This window comes from Tupaia chinensis, unplaced genomic scaffold (assembly GCF_000334495.1).
Source record: "Tupaia chinensis unplaced genomic scaffold, TupChi_1.0 Scaffold143204_1, whole genome shotgun sequence".
NCBI lineage: Eukaryota > Metazoa > Chordata > Mammalia > Scandentia > Tupaiidae > Tupaia > Tupaia belangeri.
In genome coordinates, this window is record NW_006203048.1 from 108,707 (window position 1) to 115,052 (window position 6,346).

Genomic DNA, 6,346 nt, shown 5'->3' on the forward strand with positions numbered 1-6,346 from the left:
GTGACCATCCTCCCTGGAGGATGATTTCTAGTTTTCTGTCTCTCTGTCTTTCTCAGTCTTTCTGGGGAGTGCACACACCTATAGCAAAAAAAAAAAAAAAAAAAACCTCTCCAAAAAAAAATAAAAGAAAAAAGAAATGTTTTTCTCTTACATTTGCTTTGCAGTATCATACAGAAGACATTTATGCAAAGATCTACGTTATATTATTTGTTTATAACATTTTTCATGCTTATTTGGTAAAAATGAAGACATGCATAATAAAATTGCTAAATCAATCATAGATTACTTTTATCAATTGTAACTGCAGTTTATTTTTAATTTTTATTTATTTATTTTTTACATTTAATCACTGTACATTTTACAGTGTACAACATGGTTTTTCCCAGCATGAGTATAGTGCATATTAGTCAAATCAAAGACAGTACTGTTTACATTAGCATCAGCAGATAACATTGCATTTTTGCATATTAAATGTGTTGTTTGTTTTTCCCTGATCCCCTCTTACCCACCCCCTACAATTGATTTTAAATTCTTATCTTCTTTTTAATAGAGAAACAGCACAACAGACTAAATTGAAGAATGAAATCTAGGGTGCAAGCAATTGAAGAGAGATTTCTCTTAGTTTGTGAGGACAGGAAGAACCCGGGTTATGGCTGCTCAGGTGGAGGAAGACTTCTTTTATTAGTAAAAAAGGATTTTAGAATCTTCAGCTTTTTTTTTTTGTCTGAAGACTTGCAGCTTTTTGTATTAACTCTGCATCTAATTTCCTCGTTCTGGAATGATGCTTGATTTGTTGTATCTGCAGTTTGGAAAAACATGTTCGCCTGGAAAAAAGACACAGGAGGCCATGCCCTATGGCTTTTAGATCCCAGGTACTCACCCAGCTTCTGGGCAGGGAACTAAAAATACGAACACTCCTCTAGTCTCCACCTTCTTTAGGACAACTTTCTATGGAATGAGAAGAGGTTCCAAGACTTACTTTTTGTCTAGAACAGTTTACTTGTATGTGGCAAGAAAGGGTGGAAATGCAAATGGCGATGAGCAGCACACCACAAACAATCCCATGGATCTGGAAGCAAAACAAATCAGACAGGAGCATTGGACTGAGAGATCAGACAGTCTGCATAGCCCCAGGCTATTGAGTAGACTCTAGGGTATACCAGTTTGGTGTGCAGAGGAGAGGCTTTGCCTACAGCTGTGGATTGGGAGTCATTGTCACAGAGCTGTTCCAAGGTACCAGGCTGGATGAAATTGCCAAGGCAGTGAATGTAGAGAGGAAATAGGAGAAGACCAACCATGGAACCTAGGTGACTGGGAGAGAGAAGAATTGGCAAAGGAGATAGCAAGGGATCAACTAGCAAGGACGGTCCCTGGAAGCCAAGCACAGTTCATCAGAGTGGAGGGATGATTGGGATCTTGGAGTAGAGAAAGTTTGTGGAGAAGTGATATTCCAAGTCCAATTAGAGTGGGTTCAAGAGAGAATGTGAGAGGAGAGGAATAGATAGTGTGAACAATTTTTTAAAAAGATTTTTCCGTGAAGAGGACCAAGGAAATAGGGTGGAGCTGGCAGGGGAAGCAGGACCAAGAGAAGGTTTGTGTATTAATTTTTTAAAATGAGAGAAACAAAACCACGTTGATATGCTGCTCAATATTTCTGGTGCAGTTGTGAGCAACTGAGATGGGACTGAAGATATAGAAGAGATACGAGAGGTGAAAAGAGAAGGAAAACTTAAGCAGGTGGGAGAGAATGGGCCGAGTTGTGCTGATGGAGGGACCAAATTTAACAGGACACAGCTAACTCATCATAGACAACAGTTGCTAGAACAAGGACACAGCTCCCATCATGCGTCATTTACAGTGTCTCTCCCTCAACCAACTAGCTACATCTGCAGCCATGCTCTGTGGACAAAGAAAGGAGACATTCACTCTGCAAATTCACTTTGCAATGAACTCAAAGTCTCACATGGGAAACAGACTTTTGAATAATGATGGAACTTTTATATAAGTTTTCAAAGTCAACACTATTACTCCCTTCTAAAGACCAGCAAACCAGACAGTCTTAGCAGGGAGTCACCCCACTGTAAATTTCCCTAATAATTCAGCAGGTACTTACCAAGCTCATCCTGAAGCCAAGGTTGAATGTGTCAGGTGCGTGCTGACTTCCTGCCCAAACTTCTATGCTCCTATAAAAGGTAAATTGAGAAACAAAATTTTAAAAAGTTTGACTACGAAGCCATTCATTAATTGGGAAACACCAAGTCGAAAGAGGTCTAATGTTCTGATGACTAAATAATCAGAAGCAAGCATTTACAGAATAAATGTGAAAGCAAAAGAAAGACATTTGATTGGCTGCAGTGACATAATTGTAAATTGCCCCTTCTGGAAATCCCCTAGTTATATAATGGTGTTGTTGGCTGTTTATGATTGGCTGATGTTAGACCTGGTTTCTTTTTAATGTTACCATTTCCCCTAAGGGACCCAGGTTAAGTTTCACTGACACTGGAAGTTTAATCAAGGTTAAGGTTCTTTTTGAAGGCATAGATGGTTTTGTTTGTTTAGGGATTGCCTAGTGCAATTTTCATCTAACAAATGAACTCTAAGAATTTCATCTTAGTTCTACAGTGTTGTACCCCTCAGTATTTAGTATTTACTAACTGGGTAGAGAACCCAAAAAATTAAAACCTGAGGAAGAGGCTCCCCTGACTTTCCTTTGATTCCTATCCCAAGACTTCTTTGAGACCTTGCTTTCATAATCTTTAGGCTCTTCTAACGTCATTATGGAGAGCAATTTCATGTATTTATTTATTTTCAGTTTAGGTTTTTCTTTTCTTTTTTTTTTTTCTTTTCTCTAAGGTGTATTATGTGCTTGCCACAGAGAGACAGACAGAGAGGGAAAGTGAGAATCACCCGTTGGGGGGATGACCATGCTGCAGTCTCTTCTCTATTCTCTTCCGGAATCTCAGGCAAGTACACACATAAGTCCAGTGGAACGTGAACCACAGAGTTGGCCATGTGGGATCCAGTGCCTAAATCTTTCTGTCACCCACTGGCCCACCTCTCTCTATTTTATCCTTCCCTTCCTGGCCATTCCTGAAGTGGGAGAAGGATCTTATTTTCCATACTCCAAAAGAATCAAGAAAATCTACTGCCAGTTGGGAAAGAAAACATGCGCTCCTACAACATTTCAAATTCTCATGGCATTTAATTTGAAAATTAAACTAATAAAAATCACTATTTTTTTCTTTTCCCTTCCAAATTAAGATTAATAGGAGAATGAGAATCATGTGGAGTAGCACTGGATATAGCAACTGTTTTCCTGGTATGAGTAATCATTGTCTGACCCTCCCTTCCAGAAATGATCTGTTTTCGTTGTCTCTGTGCTATTGTTATTTGTGATAAGGGAAAGGTCTATACAGTAGAACCAGGCCTAGAACTAAGCCCACTGTTTCAGCTAACTCTGCAAGCTGGTGAGCTTTGCAGTTCTCATCGGACCATTGCCTACCTACAGCAAAAACAGGGTTCTTCTCTTTCTTCTCTTGTCTTATTTTATGTCTTTGAGAGCTTGGTCTGTGACCAAGCAGGAACTCTCTTTTGGTCCCTGGGATAGCAGGTGTGATTTCTGGGTCAGGTCAGGTAGCCAGCCTGAAAAAAGCTGGGAATACTACTGGGCCTCTGAGAAATGAATACTTCGTTTTCTTGGTTTAGTCTTAAATACAATATTTACCAGGTAAAAGAAAAGAAATGTAGCTAGAGTTCGAGGTAATTTACTTGACACAAATTTGTTGTTTCATGTATTTTCTCTTAGGTTCAGAGCTCGGCTCTCTTTTGTAACAATGAACTAGCTAAGTTTATGCTACAGATCACAATGGGTAAGCGAGAAATGTAACCTATATAATGTGCTGGAAATTTCTGTCCTGGGAGTTGGTTGTGAGCCTGTTAACTCTTAGCCCCTCCCTGTGCTTGAACACAGCTAAATAAACGCCTTTCTCCCTCTTTGCTTTGCCTCTTAGTTATTCACAGAAGCGGCTGCCAGATTTTAGACAGCAGTCAGAGGATACAACCTCTGGTTATATGTTAACTGACATCAGTGTAGCTACAATTCCAGCTTTCTAGACTTGTTTTCCTTTTTTAAGTGCTTAGGTAAGAAAAAGCATCAGGTACCTGACTCGACCAGATGAACAGACAGTAAATGGCAATTTGGTACAGAGGAAAGTAACTGGCTAACTCAAGGGAGTCTCAGAGCAAAGCTGCCTGTCTAATTATTTTGAGTGGATTTCTGAACTTGCTCCTGACCATCTGCATATTGTTGGTAAAATCTTATAGTACATTTCTATGAGTTTTTTGGGCATGTTTTTGGTCAGCGTTTTTCATCTGCGTGTTTCAAATTTCTTACCCTGTTTTCTGGGACCGGGTAGAAGACTTTAGCTAGATGGGACAGATTCCAGATACAGAGATGCAGTTTGAGTCAAACTGTCCGTTTAAACTGGTAAGTTTTATTGTCTCATGGCTAATATTCTAAAATAACAACTACGAATTGATTGATTTGTGTCTGTATTACATTTGTGTGTATACACATGCATGGTATGTTGTGTTTCTATGTGTGTTTATGTCTGTAGATGTAGAACCAAACTGATTTAAATGCAGGCATTTACTGGGTTGTCTGGAAAGTCATGACACATTTTTTTTTTTTTGGAATAGAACAACAGAAAAATATGCCATGATTTTCCTGACAACCTAATAGAGTAAATAAAATAAGCTCAATGCTTTTGAGTTCTGTTGGAATGCTGGGATGCAAAGCATAGGCTAGAAACGCAGCCGGCCTCGGGCTCCTACAGCTTTGAGCCCCCCACAACCGCTGACATCTTGTGAACACCCTGCCCCAAATTCCTGTAACTATAGAGTTTTACAAGTACAGGGAGCTTCAAAAGAACTGAGCAACAAACAGGATGTGGGTGAAAGCGACCCTTGTAGCAGGACTGCAGAGCCTGCTCTTGCTCTCACCCTTGGACCCTCCTGTCAGGCCATGGAAAATTACTGACAGTACTTCCTCGTCCCTTTCCCTGCTTATGAAAGCACCTCTTACCCAGGCTCGGGGTCCTTGTTGGTACCTGCTGCATCAGGTATTCACTTGGACCCCAGCTGGCTGGACAATAAAGCCTCTCTTGCACTTGCATTGTTGCTGTCCTCTCTGCGTCACCGAGGGTACAACTGATTTCTGGACCCAACAGTTCATGTGACTTTGGTGAAATCGTTGATAAATAAAGCTAGCTTCACATTCTTAAGATGAAAATAAAAATGTCTTCCGAAGTGTCAGAGTGTGAATCAATGACTGATATAGGCTCTCTCAGGGCCATTCTCTGTGCCACCAAGGGAGCATTCAAGGCTGGGGACACTTGGGGAAACTTTGGGAAAATGTGTGTTTAGTAACTTTAGAGTTCTTAGTTAAAATGAGATCAGCTGACGTAGGGCTAACTTGGTTTTGCTTTCAAAGGAAAATAGTAACAGCTTAAACGGCTAGAACGACTAGCTTTGTTTTCTGTGAGCAACTCAAATATAATGGTTAAGTAAAAGCAAATTAGGTAAATATAAGGGGAATACATTTTTATAATTAAACCTTAGTTACTGTTTGTTGTCATTGTTGTATTCAAATCAGCATGAGAATAGGAGGATATCCAGTTTTAGCCAGATTAAAGGAGCCTTTTTATAAAGCTAGCAGCTGTGGGAGGATTCAAGTCTTTCTGTAATCCCCAGCCCAAAAGAAGGGGGAAGAAGGTTTATAAAGGCAAAAACCACAAAGAAGAAAGTACAGGCCTTGAATTATATGAAAGTGGTTTACAAAAGCCAAAAAAGTGAGTGAGTTATTAGGAAGGACAATTATAACTGGCCGGATAATTAAAATCGACTGCATCAGGTGGTAATAAATATCTGGTTAGCAGGACAGAGATGGATGGCAGCGTTCATCTACTGGTGATAGGCCTTCAGTGAGGAATTTTACAGGTCAGGTTACAGGGAAAGGGAAATAGTGACGGAGTCATATTCAGAATGAAGGCGATCATGCTTCATCATAGTTTTAAAATTTTAAAAATAATTTGGAATTTTAAAGTTTTTTTTCTTTTTGTTAAATTAGGTGAGATATTGTGGTGGACTAAAACAGATAATAACAATGGTTATGTTAGGCTAAGATGCATCCCATAGGCCTGCCTTACCCACCCACAGAGCAGAGTAAAAAAACAAGGCTGTGGTTATGTTTAACAAAAGACACAGCTGCTCTGTTTCTGTAAGCTGCTAATGGACTGCTGGAAAACCCTCACTGCCCTACCTCCCTCACAGCCCCCCCCCCCCCCAC

General features: G+C 40.0%; 2 long non-coding RNA genes across 2 annotated transcripts in view; one reads left to right on the top strand and one right to left on the bottom strand.

Moving 5' to 3' along the window:
• Window positions 1–372: 372 nt before the first annotated feature.
• On the bottom strand, window positions 373–2,348 carry LOC102477007 (uncharacterized). The gene is made up of 3 exons (XR_336757.3): window positions 2,114–2,348; window positions 980–1,069; window positions 373–824 (listed from the first exon to the last, which is right to left on the bottom strand). It is a non-coding gene; the product is annotated as an uncharacterized LOC102477007 (long non-coding RNA).
• A 1,622-nt stretch (window positions 2,349–3,970) lies between these two features.
• Window positions 3,971–6,346, top strand: part of LOC102477260 (uncharacterized) — a 4,481-nt gene continuing 2,105 nt past the window's right edge. Inside the window, exons 1-2 of the long non-coding RNA XR_336758.2 lie at window positions 3,971–4,309; window positions 4,416–4,486. This is a non-coding gene — a long non-coding RNA (uncharacterized LOC102477260). The remainder of the gene's footprint in view (window positions 4,310–4,415; window positions 4,487–6,346) is intronic.